Source organism: Balaenoptera musculus, chromosome 8, assembly GCF_009873245.2.
Source record: "Balaenoptera musculus isolate JJ_BM4_2016_0621 chromosome 8, mBalMus1.pri.v3, whole genome shotgun sequence".
Classification (NCBI taxonomy): domain Eukaryota; kingdom Metazoa; phylum Chordata; class Mammalia; order Artiodactyla; family Balaenopteridae; genus Balaenoptera; species Balaenoptera musculus.
The window spans coordinates 16150825-16173066 of NC_045792.1; the positions used below are offsets into that span (position 1 = coordinate 16150825).

Genomic DNA, 22242 nt, shown 5'->3' on the forward strand with positions numbered 1-22242 from the left:
TGTCTTTGAAAATAGGGTCCCCTCCCAGCTCTAAGGGCTTTGGCATGCAAGTTCTGACTTGCCCTGGATTGTCCCCTAGTATTTGGATATTGGAATATCCAGTTGGATTGAAGAGGCAGATTGTCCCATAACCAGTCCCAAAGAGTTGTGGAGGTTTTCTGAGTTCCTGCCAAGTCCTGGCAAATGAACGTTTCTGCTTGTGTGTGCCCATCTACTCCAGCACTGGCAGGTAGCAGTAGTCTCTGTGAGATAGTGGTGGGGGGCTGGAGGGAGAGGCCCCAGGTATGCCCCAGATCCAGATGCTAGTAAATTGGCTGCCAGAGCCCCACAGGGATGTGGGGGATGAGGCCCCACGACCTGATCTGATCTTTTTTTTCATGATGAACCTGGGAGAAAGAGAAACAGGGAGAAAGACAGAGAGGGGAGAGGAGAGAACTGCAGCAAATAATGACCCCTTTTTATAGCATACTCTCAGAGACCTGTCAGCTGGAGCACATTCAGTGGAGGCTGATGGAGATGGGGTGAAGGTAAAAGCCGAGACTCGTGAGACATGGTTGAAGGAAATGAAGATGTCTGGTCTGTAGACCCAAGGACTCGCAGCAGCATTATGACTGTCTCCCAGGGGCTACTGTGAGCAAGAGGGGACACCTTGTTCTCTGCATCCCTAAGGGTAAAAATAGGACATGTGTAGATGCTTCAGGAAGATAGCCTGGGGCCCAACGGAAGGAAAAGGTTTCTCCAGCTGGCACTGACCAAGGGAAACGTTGGTTCCCTAGGGAAGTGGTGAGTTCCTGGTCGCTGGAGGAAGGCCATCAAGCAGAGGCCGGGGAATCTCTTTTTTTTTTCCTTTTTTTTTTAAATTATTTTTTATTTATTTTAATTTTGGCTGCATTTGGTCTTCGTTGCTGCGCACGGGCTTTCTCTTTCTCTAGCTGAGGCAAGCGCGGGCTACTCTTTGTTGCGGTGCACAGGCTTCTCGTTGCGGTGGCTTCTCTTGTTGCGGAGCACGGGCTCTATGTGCGTGGGCTTCAGTAGTTGTGGCGCATGGGCTCAGTAGTTGTGGCGCACGGGCTTAGTTGCTCCACCTCATGTGGGATCTTCCCGGACCAGCGCTTGAACCCCTGTCCCCTGCATTGGCAGGCAGATTCTTAACCACTGAGCCACCAGGGAAGCCCTGGGGAATCTCTTACAAGAGGAGGGAGGGAGAGTGAGAGACAGGTGGAGTCCCTGTGGGGAAGACTCCAACTTGAGTTGAGGAGTTGGGTTAGATGACTTTGGAGGTTCCTTCCAACTATAAACTTCTCTGTTTTGAGGAGACTTGGGTCACAGAGGGTTTAGCTTTCAGGTTGGGCTGGGGCTCCTCCAGCCACTCGGGCCCTGCTCTGTAGTACGAGGGAGCTAGTGGATTCCCAAAGGCTCCCGGACAGAAGCAGGGGGAAAGTCTCAGGCAGATGAATGTTCCTTGTGTGAGAGGCAGAGCACCGTGGGGCAGAATCACCATGGTTGAGGGCTTTAACCGAGTGGGGTTTGGGACTAGGAGAATTCCACCAGACCTGCCCTTGCAATGCACAACCTATTGAATTATTCAGGTGCATTCACTTGCTGGGGTCTGGGAAGCAAGCAGGTGTCCATGGAAAGTTTAGAAACTATTTGTAGTGAAAAAATTAGTCAAGTCAGAGAGATCTAGTTTCTAATATTGGCTCTGCCAAATCCTGGAGGGATGACTTTAGACAAATTACTTTCACTCTGGGAGTTGCTGATTTTTCTCATCTGTGAAATGGGGATAATGATTTTTAGCTCACAGAGTTGGACCGAAGGCTAAATTAAGCCATGCATGTCAGACACAGTGTTGAGGCCTGATTGGACTCAATGAAAGGTAGTTCTACCTCCGCAGGATTGGGGCTTTCTCATCAGCTCCCTTGACTGTCCCCTCGTGGGTCTCATTTGCACTGATGTCCCTGGTGTCAGTGGCCTGGTCACAGGTACCCAGTTTGTGTGAGACGCAGGGCCCTGGGAGCAGTTGCTGACCTATGGCTAGTTGGAGATGGACAGGCCTAGAGAAGCTCAGGACAGGGCCTGCTCTCTGCAGATGTGCTGCAGAAAAGCACGGGTGATCAGTGGAGGGAGAATCCACATGCTGGGCAAGGGCAGGAAGTGGGAGTGAATGGAGGCTCTCACTGCAGTGCCACGTGGGTTGGAACAAGGACAAAACAAAAAGCTGTGCACGTTAGCAACCGTTACTAGGCACCACCATTACTAGGTAGCACCATTACCAGCCATCTGCATTACTAGGCACCACCATTACCAGGCAGCACTATTAACAGGCAGCACCATTACCAGCCACCTGCATTACTAGGCACCACCATTACCAGGCAGCACCATTACCAGGCACCTCCATTACCAGCCATCTCCATTACTAGGCAGCACCATTACCAGGCAGAACCATTAACAGGCAGCACCATTACTAGTCATCTCCATTACTAGGTACCACCATTACCAGGCAGCGCCATTACTAGCCATCTCCATTACTAGGCACCACCATTACCAGGCAGCACCATTACTGGGCACCTCCATTACCAGGCACTGCCATTTACTAGGCAGCGCTGGAGTCCTCATGACACTAATGGGCACGTACCTGCAGCCTAAAAACATGCTCCCCTGCTCTAGACCTAAACTTTGTTGATGCAGCAGGTGATATGCTGCTTAGCTACAGCTCTCCAGAAATTACTGGCTCATCATGGCACTGTGTCCCCTGCTCAACATTGGGCAGCTTGGAAAGAGACGGGTACTCCAAAGCAGTGGCAGGGGAAGATGATTGAAATAGAGGTGATCCGGAAAGTCACAAAGAAGGTTTTTGGTAGCTGTCTTGCTATAGCCATCATTTCACTTCTATAATTGAGCTTCCTTGGATTCTATACCTTTGGGTGATTGGCATACATGCCCACATCTGCTCTGTAGGCCCTCAAGAAACTTTCCCATCCTCTCCTCGAGTATCATGTCTGTCAAAATCCAGAATAATGGTGAACAGATTGGATAAGGCGAAACTCCTGAGGCCAATGTGTTGCTCTAGAGATTTCATAAATGAGCAGGACACAAGCAACAAATGCAAAGGCTTGGGCCACAGAGCTGGGTAGAAGCCTTTTTGAGAAAGGATGAACCCTCTCAGTGGTACTCACTGCCCTACGTTCACTTCTCCCTCTTTGTAGGCTTTGGTTTTTTCAGCATCGGCTGTATATGGGCTGTTGAACAAATATTTGTTGATTACAGAAATGAAATAATGTGTTTTTTCCATCTACTCTGGGTAAGGCACTTGCTTGGTACCGTGTTTTCTGTCATTTAGTCCTTACAGAAGCTGAGAAGCAGATATTATTATCCCATGTTACAGAGGAGGCATTGAGACTGGAGACATCTCAGAGTCAAATAGTGTGGCTCCAAGTTCATGCCTCTTCATCACCTCATCCCGACTCTTGCTTCCTGTCTCCAATACCTTACTCCTAAGCTGAAAGGGCAAGACTTCTTCGAAGTTTCTGGTAGGTCCTGAATTCCCATGAAAGAAGTCACCTCATTGCCTCCTTTTAGGGAAGCCCTGGATTAAGGGTCAGCTGTGGGTGCTCCATCTTCTAAGTCACTGTGTGCTCTGTTGGGCGTGGTTCTCTCTAGGCTGGTGGAAGATTGGCCTCCCTGAGTGGTCTCCTTCCTTTGGAGCAGTGGTTCTTTGAGCTGGACTCTTGACCAACATGTAGAACCTGGTGGACCTTCAACGTGGCATGAATGCAGTCCCCATGCCAAACTCTTCTTGGAGTCTTGCTGAGACTCCATCAAAATATTGAGAACATCTTCTTTAATAATTCACCCTCTCCGGCTAAATATAGATTATGCATCGCTTTTGCTATGGGTAATATCTGCCATGCACAAATTCTATGTTTATGAAAGAATGTTTGTTTGTTTTTCAACTTTTTATTATTTAAACACACATAGGTGGAAAAAAGAGTATAATGAAACTTTGTGGACCATAATTCAGCCTTAACAATTACCAATATATGGCCATTAAGAAACTTTACTCCCCACTTCTCCCTGCACCCTGCTAGACATTGTATTATTTCATATGTAAATGCTTCAGTTATGTATTTGTAAGAGTTTAGGACTCTTTTCTTCTCTAAATATAGCCACATGCCATTTTACCACTTGAAAATTAGGACTTTATTTAAAGCTTTATTATTTTTAGTTTTTATGAAAGTAATATATTCTCATCAAAAATATTCAGACAGTACAAAAATGTATAAAGGAGAAAGTGAAAATTACTCATAAACCAACACCCAGACATAATTACTGTTAGCATTTTGGCATATATAGTTATATATGTTTAGCACATATTCTTTATACAGGTCTACACATATAAAATCATGCTACAGATGACGTTTATCATCTTGTTTTATTTTATTTTTTTTGGTAAGCACTAAGAAAATTGAAGCTGAAAATATATACAGAGAAGTGCACACATTATACGTATAGTTCAATGAATTTTCACTGGTATGTAACCAACTGATGTTCAGATCAAGAAATAGACTATCGCCTGCACCTCAAAACCTCTCCATGCCTCTTTTAGTCACTAACCGTACCAAACACAGCTACTATTCTGACTTTCATCACTAGATAGGAGTTTTGCCTGCTTTTGAATTTTTTACAAATAGAATCATACAGTATATGCTTTTTCGTGTGACTTTTGTTCCACATTATATTTGTAAGGTACATTCATGCTGTTGTATGTAGTATTAGTTCATCCATTTTCTTTGTTGCCTAGCATTCCACTGTGTGACTATATTACAAATTATTTACACATTTTACTATCGCTAGGTACTCCCCCCTAACACCCCCGACCCCAGTGTGTTGTTATCAGTAATGTCTTTTGATACATTTATGTATGCATTTCTATTAGGGAACAGACTTGTGGGTAAACCAATTTATACCTGCACCAACAGTCTGCGAGAATTTCATTTGCTCCATATCCTTGCTGACACTTCATTATTATCAATGCTTTAAAATGTTCTATTCTGTTGCGTGTGTAGTAGTAACTCATTGTGGTTTTATTTTGTTTTTCCTTAATGACTAATGAAATCGAGTGCTTTTTGATATGCTTCTTGGACACATAGATATCCTTTTTTGGTGAAATACCTGTTCATTTGTTTCCCATTTATCTATTGGATTTTCTGTGTTTTTTAAAATTGATTGTGGGAGTCATTTGTATATTCTGGATATGAGGGGCTTTTTTGACAAGTATTTATTGAAAAAATCTTCTCCCACTATGTGAGTTGCCTTTTCACTCTTTTAAGGTATCATTTGATAAACAGAAGCTTTAAATTTTAACTTGGTCCCATTATCAATATTTTCCTTTATGGTTAGTATATTTTGTGCCCAATTTAAGAAACATTTACCTACTTCAAGATCATTAATATATTTTCCTATGTTCTAGAAGTTTTATTGTTTAACCTTTCACTTTTTAATTTATAATACATCTGGAACTGATTTTTGTGTATGGTGTGAGGTAGGGGTCAATATTTTTTTCCCCATATAAATATCCAATAATTGAGCTCCACTTATTGAAAAGACTGTTCATTTCCCGCTATTCCATTTATCACCTTTGCTAGAAGTGAAGCATGTATCAGACTGTTTTTGTATTCTCTATTCTGTTCTATTGTACATTTGATCACCTTGTGCCAACTCAACAGTTTCTTAATTACTGGTTCTTAATAATATACTTAATATCTGGTAGTGTAGGTCCTCCAAATTTGTTACTCTTCTTCAATATTGTCTTTGCTCTTTTTATGCTTTGCATTTTCATGTAAGTTTTAGAATCAGTTTATCCATCTCTACAAAATAAAATACATGCTGAGATTTTGATTAGGGTGGCATTGAATTTAACATCATTTTGGGGAGGATTGACTTTTTGTTACAGTATTTTATTTACAATATTGAATCTTCCAATCCATAAATATGTAATATCTCCTACTCATTTAAGTTTTCTTTAATTTATCTTAATAAAGTGTGTAGGTTTTTTTTTTCTAGAAGTCTTGCACATCTTTTGTTGGATTTATTTCTAGGTATTTTATGTGTTTGATGCTATTGAAAATATTATTTTGAAAACGCTATCTTTAAAAAATATTTCCTAATAGTAGGGTTGTATATAAAAATTCAATTCATTTTTGCATGTTGAACTGTAACCTTGCTTGACTTGGCTAAATTAATTTTTTAACTCTGTCAGTTTATCGGCATATTCTTTTGGATTTTCAAATACGCAATCACATCCCTTGCAAAATGACTTTATTTTCAAACATTATATACTTTTTTTCCTTTTCCTTATTGCATTGGGTAGGACCTATGATATAATGTTGTATTGGAGGGTGACAGTGGACATCATTGCCTCATTCCTGATATCAGGGGTAAGTCTTTCAATATTTATCATTAAGAATGGTGTTTGTTCCAAGTTTTTTATAGTTATCCTTAATCCTTTATAAAATTAAGGAATTTTCCTTCTGTGGCTAATTTGTTAAGCTTTCTTTTTCTAATTTTGAAAATGAATGAGTGTTGAATTTCATTAAATGACTTTTCTACATCTATTGAGGAGATCATGTAATTTTTTCTCCTTTATTCTGTTAATTGGTGAATTACTATCAATTGCATTGATTGCTTTTCAAATAGTAAACAAACTTTACTTTCCTGGAATAAGCCCAGGTTGATTGTGATATATTGTTCTCTTTATATATCATTGGATCCCATTTGCTGATAATTTGTTTAGAATTTTTGAATTTACATTCATGAGAAAGATTGATCTGAAGTTTTTCTTATTGTAATGTTATTATCAGGTTTTGGTATCAAGATTATACTGGTCGAGGCCTTTGGCTCTATCATGCAATATTTAATGAGATTTCTATTCTCAGCTGAATTCTGATAGCTGATTCACAGACAATACGATTAAAAAAAAAAAAGATTATACTGGTCTCAAAATATAAGTTGGGAGTTGTAAAGTTTTTCTATTCTCTGGAAAAAATTGTGTAGATTTCTTTCTTAAATGTATGATAAAATTCACTGGAGAAATCATCTGTACCTGAAGTTTTCTTTAAGTGTGATATCTGCAGGTTTTTGTAGATGATCTTTATCAGGTTGAGGAAGTTCTCTTTAATTTTTAGTTTTCTGAGAGTTTTTATAAGAAATGACATTGAATTTTGTCAAATGCTTTTCTGCATCTATTGAGATGGTTATATCGTTTGTCTTTTTTGGTCTGTTTATTCAACGAATAACATTGATTTTAAAATGTTAGATCAATTTTGCATTCCTGGTCATGATATATTATCTTTTTATATATCGTTGTATTAGATTTGCCTAAGATGTCTGCTATTATTTGTATTAATTGAGTCCTTGTTACAATCCCATTTTATCATGTGTTGGGTTTAGCTGTAACTATCTGCTTTGCCATTTTAGTGGTATCTTAAGGGCTTATAGTATGTATTTTAAACTTATTGTAATCTAACTTTAGAAGAGGAAGGAGAGAGGGGAGAGAGAGAGAGGGAGAGAGAGAAAGGGAGAGAGAAAACTGATTTGAGGAAACTACCTGAGGCCAGGGAGAGAAACACCTGAAAAAATTCTATGGAACAATCAATCTCTGGCATTCACATAGGATTGAGAATAGTGCCCATTCCGACTATCCAGAATGGAAACCATAATTCATGGAGCCTCAGGGACAGAAACTAGAAGGATTTTGCCTCAGTAGTGGTGAAAATTAACCCTAGATTAAATGTTTCTCTGGTCCTACATAATAAATCCTAAAGCCAAACTTCAGAAAGGTCAATCTGCTTCCAAATAACTTGACTGTATCCCAGGACAAAGCTAAGGAATATTTATAGGAATACAAATATTTCAGCACATAATGGGATAAAATTATAATGCTTGGCATCCAATAAAAAATCATCAGATCTGTGAAGAAGCAGGAGAAGTATACCTATAATAAGGAGAATTTTCAACCAATCAAAACTGATCCAAATGGTAGAGTTAGTAGACAAGGGCATGAAAACAGTTATTATAATTGTATTCCATAGGCTCAAAAAGCTAGAGGAAAATTTAGCTCTACTGTGCATAAGTAGAGACATAAAAGAAAGAAAAAGACCCAATTTGAATTTCTAAAGATGAAAAAACTGCCATGTTTCAGATGAAAAAGATACTAAATGGGATCATGGTAATCTAGACATTGTACAGGAAAAAATTAGTACATTTGAAGACAAAGCAGTGGAAAGTATTCAAAAAGAAACATAAAAATAAAGACTGAAAAATAATAAGAGAGAATTATTGAGCTGTGGTATGAGTGAACTCTGGTCACCTTGGACTCCCCGGACTCTTGAATTTATTTCCTCAATTCAAGGAGACCACTGAGTTCCACTTGGGTTTCTCCTCCTTGTACCAGAGCCTGAAAACTTTCTGCAGGCAGTAAGTTGGAGCAATAACAGGGCTCACTCCTCCCTTACTTCCCATCTCTCAAGGATCATTCTTCTTTGTATCCTGATGTCCAAAGCCTTAAGAATCATTGTTTTATAAATTTTGTTCAAGTTTTTTGGTTATTTTAGGTGTGAAGGTATATCTGTTAACTGTTACTCCAAAAGGATATTGAGTGTATTGTTTTTGTGTATTTTTAATTAGTTTAATACAGTTTTAATTAGTTTAGGTTTATTAAGTGTGTATTTCAAATCATATCCTTTATATTTTTGTGTACTCATTCTACTAGTTATTGAGAAAAATGTAAGAAATTCTTTATTTCTCCTTTCTCCAAATTTTGCTTTTTACATTTTGAAGTCATGTTATGAGGTACATATATATAAAGAATTTTTATGTCTTCCTGGTAGATTGATCTTTTTGCCATGAGGAAATGTCTTTCTTTATCTCTGGTAATTCTTCTTGCCTTAAAAGTCTACTTTGTCTGATATAAATATAGCCATACTAGCTTTCCTTTGGTTAGTGTTAGCATGGTATATCTTTTTCTATTCTTTTACCCTTTCTTTGGTCTTATACTTAAGATGCATTGCTTATAAGCAGCATATAGTTGTTTTCCTTCATCATAGTTGTTGGAAAGCAATATGAATATTTTCATGTTTCTGCCTGGTTAAAGTTTTTTAAGTCTTTCTAAGCAAAGAAAGAATGTCTCTTTCCCCCAGTCACATTTGCTCCTCACATTCTAAGGGTGATAAACCTGGAGCTGCTTTTATTCTTTATAATGGAGCCATCTGTTCCCATTCAAAGGGTAAGTAAATATATCAACCCCAGAGCCAAGTACTTGAATTCCAGAGTAGAGACTTTGTCATTTCTCTTCCCTGAGAAAATAGTTTGCGTTAGAAAGGTTCCTCTCCCTCTCTCAGGACGAAGGCGGGAGGGGAGCCTTATAGCTGTTCCTATATAAACTCTCAGATTCATAATTTTTGAATTCCTCTCCTCTGTGTACCCTTTGCATGTACAGTCATAACCATCTGGCTCTCATTATACCACCCTTAAGGGGGAAAATTGGCCATGGGGAACCAATGCAGTTATTACTGTAAGTAGTAATAGTCTGCCCCAATCTAGAAACCTTATATTTGTCTTCTGAATAACATAAATAAATAATTGGTATTAAAAACTTATCTGACAAATTAGAAACTTGTCTGACAAATTTTGTTTTCAATAGAAGAATTTAGTGTATTTATCCTTTTATGTAATTACTGATATATTTGGGCTTAAACACATTATAGTGTATATTTTCTTATTTGTAATGCTTTATTTTGTCCTCCTTTATTTTCTTCTTTGAGTTAATTCAGTATGTTTTATTATTTCTATTATCGTGTTAGTTGTATAGTCTTTTGCCATTTTTTTTAATTGGCTACTCCTGATATTATAATATGCATCTTTGGTTTATTACAATAAATTGAAATCATTACTTTTACTACTTTTATCATTTCTATTAAGAAGTTATCTATGTTTTATTGTTACTCATTTGAAAGTAATGTGGGTTTTTTCTCTGGTTGCTTTAAATGTTTCTCTTGGTGTTGGGTTTTCAATAATTTTGCCATGATATGCCTACACATTTATCCCACTTGAGGTTCTCTGAAAATCTGTGGCTTAATGTCTTTCTTCAGTTTAGAAGAATGTGAATTTCAGAAAATTCACAGTCACTATTTTTCAAATATTGTTTATGCTAAATTTTTTCTCTTTTTTTTTTTCTGGTACTCCAGTTTCACATGTTAGATCTTTTCACCATGTCCCATATGTCTTATATTCTTTACTGCATTTCCATCTTTTAAAAATATTTTCTCTTTTTATCAGTCTGGTTATTGTCTTCCAACCTGCCATTCCAAACTATTCTTTCCTTCGGCAGTGTCTAATCTCTTATTAAACCCAAATTATTGATTTTAGGTGTTATATATTTTTAGTTCTTGAATTTTGGTTCTTTTTAAAGATTCCAGAGTGTTTTTTTTCTTTTTTACTGAAATTTCCCATTTTGATCTATTTTCTTGAAGATATTCATCATAGTGACATTAAAGTCTGTGTCTAAAAATACTAATATTTGGTTCAGCTGTGAAGCTATGATCTGACCTTTATTTTCATTCTTAGTTATTTCATTCTGTGTCCTTGCATGCCTAGTCAGTTTTTATTGAATGCCAGACATTTTTATGAAATTTGTAATCTCTAGATGATATCTTCTTCCAGTTACGATTTGCTTAGTCAACTATAGTAGAGGAAGAGCACCTGTATTTGAAGCTGGGTTCCAGTCTCTGTGAAGGTTGGTATATTCCCTCTTCACATTTATTCTTTTGGTTTAGCGCTTCATGGACCCCAAATGAAATCCTGGAATGTGTACCAGGCCTTCTCCTCCTTGGTTGTGGCCTTTCATTTTTGTCTTCCTAGGACTGTGAGACTATTAAAGTCTCTTTTTTAAAAGCATAACTTCCAGTCAGTTTTTTTTCCAGAGGACAAGTTTTTCTTCAGTCCTTAAGGACCCAGCTCCTTACATGGGCTTTGGCAGAGGTCACGGGGCAGCACAATTAGGTCTAAATTAGGTGAAGGTGTGTGGATTTTCTGGGCTTTGTGAGAATGATTCCTGACTACCTTGCTGTGAATGGCATGACTCATGCAGTAATGCAGTTTCACATGGAGAAAGCACAAGTGTGTCAAAGACACTCGCTCTGGAAATGTCCATGATGACTGTGGCCTGTACTATATTTTGAATGATGAACTTCTTAATGGCCTTGTCCTTGGGCACACGCTGGGTGCAGTTAGTGCAGCATATAGGCTACATGTGGCCATAGCCTTTTTGGCATGACCATTATTACTTCTTTTCTTGGTCTATACACCAGGATGAAGATCCTCTTAGGAAGGGGGCACAACACACCCAGCCCTTCTGGCATCTTGGCAGCAAGGACCCAGACCTAACAGCCTTTTAAAATTTCCCAGCCTTGTAGCCAGTTTTTAGTTAGGTTTTTCATCCCCTGGGTTGCTGCTTATGGATCACACATGCCTTGAGGGAAAGTGCCATTAAATATTGGGCTCACTTCTTTGGTCTTCTCTTGTCTCCAGGATCTCAACCTTTATATCCTAAATGCCTTGGTTGGTAGCTCTGAGCTCCAGTATATGTCTCCTCAGCTTCATGAGACTGCTTGGCTTCATTGTGTCTTAGCTACTACTTTATGTTCATCTTCTTAGTCTCTGCTTGTCTTTTCAGCCTCTGAGATACTAAATATGAATCAGGGAAAAGCAATCATGAATGTAGGGTGCCTCTCAGTTCATTTCCCTTCTTTTTTAAATTTTGGCTCGTAAGTCCTGGATGCCTTGGCAGCTCTCTGTCGATTTTTAAAGAGTTGTTTTTTGATTTTGATTTTTAAAGTTTTTATTAGCAGGAGAGTTTGTTTGATACAAGCCAGTGTGCCCCAGACAAGAGCAGAAATTGTGTAACCTGCTTTTATGAAGGAGTTTTGTGACTGCCACTTTGCGGTAGACCTGGAGATTAAGTAGAAAAGGAATCAAATAAACGTGAGGGAGAAAAGCTATGAAAAGATTAAGTTATTTGACATCCAAAAGATTTAGCACTGCCACAGCCCACCTGGTTCCTCAGATTATAATTAGATTTTGGTCATACTGCTGCCTTGGAAGAAGCCTGGAGATGTTTTCAGATATCTGAAGGATGCTACTGTGGCTTTGGCAATGTTGGGGAGGGTGGGGGAGTAGGGAATGGGTCAGGGGAACAAGGGCCAAGGGTATAAATAAAAGCTGAAGGGGTACAGATTTTGGTTTGAATAAAGGGAATTATTCCTAATAAAGATTGCTGGAATGAGGATCAGTAGGAAATAACTCATTCCCCATCCATGAAGTCATTCTAGTATTGGCCAATTTGGGATGGGGTGCTATAAAGGGGATTAAAATATTGAATGTGGGATGGGTGAAGGGCAAGGTATATACTATACTTGATCATAGTAGGTAAGTAGCTCAATAACTGTTGAATGAACATGTGATCTGCTAAGTCCCATCTAAGGCTGAGATTCCATGATTTTAGCAGTGAGGAAGTCAGGATAGTATAATACAAAGTACATAGGACTAGAGTACTCTGTTCCCAGAGTAGTTTAGGAAGGAAGAACGTGGAAAATGCCATCTTTTCTATTCTTACCTCTCCAACCCCACCCTTCAGCTAGCCCTCTAAGTCCCGGTTAAACTTTCTACGAAAAGCTCAGCTCCAGAGCAGAGCATCGGCACCTAGAAGAGGTGTGGAGATATGCAGACAATGGGAGCTCTCTCCTTGGTGATGAGCACCCCTGTTTCATGCCCTCTGCGGGCTGCAGGTGCAGGTTTGGCAGAGCAACCTGCCCTCCTAAGTGGTTCCAGCCTGCCCTGGGAACAGAACCAGCTGGGAGGTCATGTCCGGGCTGGTCTTCTCCTCCCTCCTCTCTGCAGCATTTTCTCAGCCTGATCCGGTGCTGCTCCCTGCTCCCTCGCTGCGGGCTGGAACAGGCCAATCTGCACCCCTAGCTTGGGGAGCCCATGTTGGGCAACCTCCCCCCCCCACCCCCTTCCCCAGGCAGGGCTGAAGTATTGCTCCTGACCAGCCGAATCCTGCCAGAGGTGCTACTAAATATTTCATTCGGGCTTAACAACCCAATCTGCTTGCCATTATCCTGAGGCAGCCCCCCTCCCCCAGTCCCCAGCCCCCAGCCCCTTTCTGATGAACAGAGTAGCCGGCCGGGAAGACCTGCTGAAGCCGTCATTGAAGGCTGTGTGGTGAGCCAGCCGCTGCTCAGGGCAGGTGGGCGGAGGCACAGCATCAAGCAGGAAGCATCGATTTCAGCATTAGCTAGCTTTTTACATTCCCAGGCAGACAATGCAAGTACCTTAAATTATCTTCAAAGCAACCGAAGGGAAGGAAATTGGTCTTAGATGTGGTAAATAGACTCCACAAAGTCCGCTGAAGCATGCAAAGATGTGCACACCGGGGACCGGAGGCCTAGCCGCCAAGCCTGCTCCATGGTTGATCAGAATTCAGACAGTCATTGCAGGGGTTCCATTCCTCTGCCCCCTGAACCCTGGGAGAGCATGAGGGGTCTCGAAGCTGGGATCTCAAATGCCAAGGCAGCTGCAGGGAGCAAGCTCAACACTGAGCTTCGAGTCACTTTTGGTTCTACTGATGTGTGACTTTGGTCAGGTAGCCTAAACTCTCTGAGACTCATTTTCCCAACTAGTGAAATGGGACTTGGAATATCTACCTTAGAAGGGAGTGATGCTGATTTCAGGGCTCTGTCCTCTGCAGGTTGGACCCTCTTCTGTGCCCTCATACCATCTTGTGCTCATCTTGGTCCCAGGCTTATCACACTGTTGTGATTGTTGGTTTTCATGTCTGTCCTTCCCGCGGACAGGCAGTGGTTAACATTTTTTTTAGGGAGGGGTCAGGACCCCATGAAGAAGCTGGTGAAAACCATGGGCCCTCTCCCTACAGAAAAACGTATGAGCATATAATTTGCTTGTAATTTCAAGGAACTCGTAGCAGCAAGGTTAAAATCCCTATGCCAGCGTTCACACAGTGCCTGGCAGATGAGTCATAATCAGAATATGTCTGTTGACTGCTTGAATCATTCTGAAGATGTTTTCCCAGCCCTGTGATTTTGGAATTCAATTCTATCCGGGAAACATTCATTTGGTGAGTACTTATTGTGTTGCAGGCCCTAGAATGGGTTTTATGGAGAGTTCAGGGACATAAGCCCTGCACACAGATGGGGAATTAGACATAAATGCATATGTCAGTGACTCAAGGTGGTAAGATTCGGCCCATTTGAAACCTCCTTTACCTACCCTTAGCTCAAGCAACTCCTGGGAAAGGGCTTTGTTCCCTTTCCTCTCGGCCCTGACATTGGAGATCCCACAGGGTAGGCCGTTAGGGACAGACTGAGGGAGAAGAGGTAAGAGTGCGCACATGATAGAGGCCCGGTGGCAGGTGGGGAAGGTAGTGTAGTGAGGCCATCAGCAGCCTGGTCTAGAAGCACTGTCACCATGCTTGGGGCTGGGGCAGAGAGCTAAGGGCCTGGCAGCCAGCACCTGCTAGCTCCTGTCCGGTACCCCGCTCTGGGTTAATCTACTCAGTGAGGACATTATTATGCACAGGCAATTTGCATAATCTGCCAAGCCCTGATTGCAGGGCACTCAAGTGCCTGTTGGGGAAAGCTGGCAAGAGAGCATCCCTTTGTCCTTTGCGGACCATGGGTGAGGGTATGGGCCGGGCAGCTGGGCCCCAGATCCAGGAGTGCTGGATCCTAGACTGAGTCTAAGAGAGTGAGTTGGGGCTCCCACGGCCTTGTTTCTGGGGAGTAAGCTCATTCCCACCCTAAAGCCTGTTGCATCTTCTCTGCTCTTAACAACTTAATTGTAAAAGGATAAAACCCCTCGTGGATGTTTTTAAGGAGTTAAATAAGTGCCAGTGATGGCTCCTGTTGGGGCTGTTTGGATTTGAAAAGAAGATACTGAGATGTAAAGATATAAATATTTAATTGTCTCTTGAAGCCTGGGTTTTCAAGCAAGCGGCAGGGAGCCAAGAGTCTCCTCTGAATGTGACGTGTGTGCGTGCATGAATATGCACATATGTGCATGTGTGTATATGAGTATGAGCGTGTGTGTGTGCGTTTAATAGAGGAGAATTCTTCAGGAGCATTGTGTGTGTTCACTGTTCTACTCCTATTTACCTTTGCTCTCTACCACCTAAAGAGATAATAAAAAACAGGGCATGAACTCTGTTTTAATTTAATTTAATTCAACAAACAAATGCAGAACATGTCTGGACCCCTCTTGCCCTTACGGCATCTGCGGTCCAGTAGGGGAGTAGATCCTTTACCCAAATCGCCATGATACCCATTAGACAGACTGGAATAAACTCCATAAAGATAGGCAAACATTGTGGAACTGACCTGCAGGGTGGTTGCCCTGTCCTTGGAAGCTGGCTTCCTGGAGGGGCTCACCCAGCCAGAGTCCATCTCTTTGTGTGACTTGCATCATTCTTGTAACATGACAGATGCTCAATAAATCGTGTTGGATGGTTGTTGGACTCTTTAAACATTCCCTCTAGCACTGTGGTCATCTCTGTCCACACTACCTCCCCCAAATGCTTGGCAGTTTCCCCCCAAAAAATAAATAAAACTCAGAGGAAGAAAAGAGACCCAAAGTAGTTTATGGGGCTCTGAGACTTGCAGAAAGTTGGAGTGGAAGAGACTGAGTCTAGATGTGGGGTCACTTGCTTTACTTCACATGGCACCATCCAAGGGACTCAGATGAGACACCAGGAGAAGCTTCTGGTCTCCTGAGGAGGGGAGCTTGTGAGGTGTCCACCCTGGGGCCCTTTCAGGGAAGGAAGCTATGGGCAAGGACAAGATAACCTCTTTATTTCCTTCCAGTGTGGGTCATCCTCTATGCCCCCATCTTATAAACACTGGAGAAGATATAAGTAAGGGGCCTCCAGGATTTTCAAGTGCCATCAGTGGGGAGTAAAATTATGTGAACAATAAAAACAAAAACCTAACAGTTGGCCAATCATGCCTTCAGTGAGCTGGGGCCCTGATTAACTTTTCCCCTGGAGGATTCCAGGGACTCCAGGGGAGATTTTAGACACCCTGGGTTAGAAGAAGGGAGTGGGGACCATCCTGTACCTGAGTCTTGGTTCCAAACACAAGATACTGTAAAGTAAGATGCAATCTAGATGCTCCCTTCCCTCCCCCCAGCAAGGAATCTCCTAGCATGCCCGGGGGAGAAGGAAGCAACTGGGGTTTCAGGAAGGGCAAAGGAGAGCAAGAGGCTACCATAGAATTTGTGATTCCTTTTGCTGTGAGGATTGAGATTGGAAAGAGGGCAGAGGGAAGTAATGGAGGCAAGCCCCCCCTCTCTGCCAAACTCCAGGGATCACCTCCAAAGGGCTCCAGTCACATACAGCTGAACAGAGCCCCCTGGGGTTGGACACCATGGAGGTTTGAAGAACTGTTAAGGAGCTGTTAATACCATTCCACCTGCTTCAGGGCAAGTCAGCACCCAGGCCATTCGCATGGCTGACCACCAAGATTCTACAAGTTTCCTCAATGGCTTTGATGCTTCATCTTGCAGTGATTCCTGCTAAGGTAAGGTCTCTCTTGCTGTGATGCATAAAAGACTCTGGTCCCATCTGCACAGAGATGCGGCACTTCTGTCAGTCTCCTTCTATCAGGGGTTCTTAATTCATAATGGCTGCTGGTCACAAACTTCTTAGAGAATCTCTTAAAAGCCATGGTCCTCTTCCCCCTCAAAATGCACATACATACATACATACATACATAGACAATTTGGCATACAATTTCAGGGCATTTATGAACCTCATGGAACCATAGACAGATTCCATTAACAAGATGCCTGCTTTAGAAGAACACCTCTAAGCTTTTAGGACAATAAAATTTTTTGAATAGCATTTCGCAGTGCGTAAAGCACTTTCACCATGCATTGTGTTAATTAATCTTCGTAGTAATCCTGCTGAGGGAGGAGTTATTATATTATTATCCTTATTCTGCAGACAAAGAAACTGAGACTCAAAGAATTCTGTCATTTTCCCACAGCTACTAAGAGGTGAAGTCAAAACTGGAATCCAGTCCTTCTGCCTGAGCTCTGCAAACGTTCACCAGGCCAAGTTTGTACTTTCCCTTTGACCTTTCTCCACTTTTCACAGCTGTGTTAGACTAAGACTTGTGAATCTGTATCTATTCTTATTTTGTGAGTTGTGTGGTGAATAGAGACGGGGTGGGGGGGTTTGGCTCAGAGAATGACCAGAGGCTCCCTGGGACAGGACAGGGGACCTCCTAGGGAGCCTGGTTTTCAGGAGTCAAGGCTGTTTTCTAAGTTAATGATTGCACTTGACATTCCTGAAGCTCATCTGTGACTCCTCATGACATCAGGGAGGAATACAGGAGTTAAAGATTCTAGGATTGGAGGCGACCCACGAGTTCATTTGTTTCTTAGATCTCCAAGGAAGATCAGGGAGGAAAACTTCTCTTCCCTCTCCTTACCCTCTACATCCAACTGGCCAATATAGCTATGCCCCTAAATGACCTTTGGAGCTTCCTTTGAATATTAACAGGAGCTTCAGTTGCCTGATTTCTTAAACCTGTAGCTTGGCAGACAGTAGTGACATTAGAATAATTTTCTCTTTAATTCCCTTCCATAGATTTCCAAGGGAGTTTTTATAATATCATTTGCTCAAATCAATTCTAATGAATATGGATTAATTTTCTGCATTATAGCCATTGATCTTCGGCCATTGATCTGAGAAGGGAGTGCTATTGCTCATAAATCCCTCCATTCTGACTGAGGGTTCCCTGGGGGCAGAGATGGGGAGATGGAAGTAGCAAGAGATGGATGAGTTAGAGGGGTAGCTGAGCTCCAGCAGGGGTGAAGCTGGGGGAATGACTGTGGGGTATGGAGATGAAGGGGTGACTATCCCACTGAAGACTCACCTAATGCTCCATCCAAATAATCTGATTTACTCTTCTCCACCCACAACCCACGATTTTCCATTTCCGGGCCTTTCCTTATGCCATGCTTCCTGCCCATCATGCCCTTCCTTTCGTTCTCCCCTACCTGTACAAATTCTACCTAAGTTTCCAAATCCAGATCCAATGCCATATTTTTCATGAAGCTTTTCCTGGTTCCCTCACCACCTACTGCTAATTGGAATATCTCAGTCTTTTATAGTCCCACACTGCTTTATCTCTTAGGGCACTTAACACTTTGTGTTATGTACACATCTTTTTTTTTTTTTTAATTTATTTATTTATGGCTGTGTTGGGTCTTCGTTTCTGTGCGAGAGCTTTCTCTAGTTGTGGCAAGCGGGGGCCACTCTTCATCGCGGTGCGCGGGCCTCTCACTATCGCGGCCTCTCTTGTTGCGGAGCGCAGGCTCAGTAATTATGGCTCACGGGCCCAGTTGCTCCGTGGCATGTGGGATCTTCCCAGACTAGGGCTCTAACCCGTGTCTCCTGCATTAGCAGGCAGACTCTCAACCACTGCGCCACCAGGGAAGCCCCTACACATCTTAATTTTAGTCTTTGGTCCAAAGAGATGGTCTTGTCATGATTCCAAAATAGGTAGATAACCCAGAAGCAGAAACCACATTATGGATGGGGAGCTACAGGCAGTTCTGATATTGCTAGAGCACAGAGTGGTCGAGGCCAGATTCGAAGGAGGCGCTTCCATCTTTGTCTGCCACGTCATTGTAGAGATCCCCCTTGAAAGGTTTATTAGTCAGGGTCTAATCAGGAGACAAAAGCCATACCAGGTATTTTGAAAATTGTAAACATAGAGAATTAATGTAAAGAACAGTAAGTAGCTCAGAAGAATTGCTCACTCACTGAAAAGAGAACACTAGAGTGTCATGCAAGTAGCAACTGCAGGAAGCAGCCGCCACCCCTAGAACTGGGGCAACAAAGAGAAGAGGTTGGAGTTATTAAAACCTAGAATCTTGAAAGAGAGGACCCACAGAGCTGAAAGTCAAACTTCTAAGGAAAAGAAACTGCTTGGCTGGGACTGGTATTGCTGAGTTTGAAGGAAGGGCTCATGGGGTTGGGACTCAATCCTTCTAAGGGTGAGGGGCGGGGGACCTGTATTGGAGAAACTTCAAACTGTATTCAACTGCTGCCTTGAAACAAATTGCCAGGACCAGATAGACAAGTCTGACCGGAACATGAAGCGAACAGGGCACCAACAGGAAGGGCCAAGTTTCTCTGTTCCTCCTGCAGCCCTGCAGTCTTCCTCCAGTGGCTCCAATGGACAGAGCTGGGCAGGGAGCCAGTGCACAGCAGAAGTCCCAGTATCACAAAGTGGAGTTTGGAAGGAAGGGTTCAAATTAGAAAGACAGTTGGGCTGTTCCAGGGTATTCCTTTGGGTCCTCAGCATCTATACATTCCTTTCTACACAGATTTGAACTTCCCACAACCATAAAATGAATTGTTCTTTCACCTAACAAGATGCAACCATCTTTTGTACAAAGACATTCCCATCCTCTTCTCAAGATGAGGAGATGCAAACTTTCAATAGTCATTGTATCCATCTCTGGGGGACAGTCACCTGTCCATTACCAGGTTGTGTTGACTACTCTCTTCAAAAGAGAGCTTCATCATCTGAGTATTTTCTTTTTCTTTTTTGTAAAGATGCAGTTTATTAGAACAAAAGGCCACAAAAGATGAAGACTTAGCATGGAAGAAGTAAATGAAGTCAAATGCCCTTTGACCACTTACGGAATGCATTTCATGAAAGTATAAGATGTGTGATTATTCAGTCCTTGCCACCTCTTAACTTTTAAAGAGAGTGTAAGGGGTCAGAAGATTGCCCCAAGTGGGCCTCAGGGTCAGACTGAAGTCAGTTTGTGGTGGGCGGACTTCATCCTCCTGTGTCTGCTGAGGTGAGACTTCTGGCTAAAGCCCTGTCCACACGTCTTGCACACGTAAGGCTTCTTGCCCTGGTGTGTCATCTGATGTAAGACGAGGTGTGACTTTTGGGGGAAGCCTTGGCAACGCTCTCTGCATAAACAGGGCTTCTTTTCTGAGTGTACCCACTTGTGTGTGATTAAAGCTGACTTACTGCTAAAGCCGAGTCCATACTGCCTGCACGGGTAAGGCTTTTCCCTTGAGTCTTTCTGCCTGTGCCAGATGAGACCTGCCTGGTGACTGAAGCCTCGCCCACCCTCCCTGCACACTACGGCTTTTCCCCTGAGTGTGTCCTCTGGTGTCTGATGAGATTGGACTGGTTGGTTGAAACCTCGCCTACAGTCCTTACACACAATGGGCTTATCCCCTGCGTGTATGTTCTGGTGTCTGTTGAGGTGTGACTTGAGTCTAAAGCCTCACCCACACAGCCCACGCACGTAAGGTTTCTCCCCAGTGTGTGTCCGCCTGTGTGAGATGAGGGTTGAATTCTGACTGAAGCTGTGTCCACACACGCCACACACAAAACGCTTCTCCTCTAACTGTGTCCTCTGGTGTCTGACGACAGCTGACTTTTGGCTGAAGCCTTTCCCACACTCCTGGCACACGTAGGGCTTCTCCCTGGGGTGCGTCCGCTGGTGTATGATGAGGTTTGACTTCTGGCTGAAGCTCTGCCCACACTCGCTGCACATGTAAGGCTTCTCGCCCGAGTGTGTCCTCTCGTGTATGATGAGCGTCAACTTCCGGTTAAAGCCTCACCCACACTCCCTGCACACGACGGGCTTCTCCCCCGAGTGTGCCTTCTGGTGTCTGGCAAGGCTTTTCCTTAGGCTAAAGCCCTTCTCACACACCGCGCACACATACGGCTTCTCCCCTGAGTGTATCCTCTGGTGATTGAGCAGGTTTGTCATCTTGCTGAAGCCCGGTCCACACTCCCCACAGTTGACTGGTCCAAATCCTAACACTTCTATCCTCTTCAACAGTCCGTCTGTTTCCTCGGAGTTTCCCCTCTGAGCTGTCTGGCCTCTACCTCCACGCCTTGGATGCCATCCCTAGAGCCTCTGGGGTGGCGGCCTGCGGAACGTGCCTGAAGTCCTTTTCTTTGTCTTTCCAAAGGCTGGGTACCTTCTCTCTCCTGACCTTCTGCTTTATCGTTCCGGGAACTTCCATCGGAGGCTTGATGCAGCTGCTGGTCCCCCGGGCACGGATCTCCCGGCCGGGCAGGATCTTCCGCACACCAGCACGAGGAGATCCAGAGAGGATGACTGCACAGCATATGCTGCACGCGGAATTTCTGACTGGAGAAATCCGGAGGGCAGAAAGGACTGAGGTGGAGTTCTGGCTTTGGTTCTGCTGGGCCAGTGGCCGGTGGGCATTTTCTCTCTTCTCTCCAGGTTTCCTTCCCTTGCTCCAGCTGGGTGATGAGTTTTGGTTTAGAAAATGGAATCCCCAGTGAGACCAGGTTGCTGTGATTCTCCAGCATCACCTCCCGGTACAGGGACCTCTGAGCAGGGCTGAGCGGCTTCCACTCCTCCTGGGTGAAATCCACAGCCACATCTCTGAATGCCATGTGTGCCTGAGGCTGGGCTGTCAGGAGCCTAGGAGTCCTCCCCTTGCCCACCAGGCAGTCCTCTCTGGGCAGGCAGGAGCCACAGGGGTCAGAACGAGAACCGAAAGGTTCAGGAGAGTCACTGGAAACTCTCAAGATCTGGCAGGGTAGGGTTTCCTCTTCCTTAAAGGCATCAGGAATGGACCTGCTTTCCACGCGGGGAAGTGCAGGGCTGCGGCGAGGGTCCCGCTGGAGCCACACTCACCAGCGCCACCAAAGAACAAGGGGTCATTCGAGCCCCCAGCTGGGGGGAAGGAGGGGGCACTCTAGCAGGACGCCAGGACTACACTACCCAGAATCCTCGGGGCCGCGCCGGGACCACACCTCCCAGCATGCTCAGCGCCCCCAAGCGCGACGCCCGCCAGCCGCTCCCGTCGGCCTCTGAGGGAGCGGTTTCTGGGTAACGTGCTCCAGCCACCGGAGAATGGCCACTGTAGCGCCCGGATTCCGCGTTTTTTTTTTTCTTAAAACCACGTGGATAAAGCATGTAGCGAATCCCGGGTGAAGCTTCTCTCCGTGCCGTCCATCTGAGTATTTTCTTCTCTATTGCAAAGTTAACCTCTAACAACTTATATGACAACAAGGTAAGGAGGACAGAAAGTAAAATAACACGCACACACGTACACAGGAAGAAGAAAATATGCACTGCTGTAGTCCTTGT

General features: G+C 43.3%; 2 pseudogenes; both read right to left on the reverse strand.

The window, feature by feature from the left end:
* Positions 1-11017: 11017 nt before the first annotated feature.
* On the reverse strand, positions 11018-15388 carry LOC118899038 (annotated as a pseudogene).
* Positions 15389-19896: 4508 nt separating this feature from the next.
* On the reverse strand, positions 19897-21542 carry LOC118899039 (annotated as a pseudogene).
* Between the last annotated feature and the right edge of the window lie 700 nt (positions 21543-22242).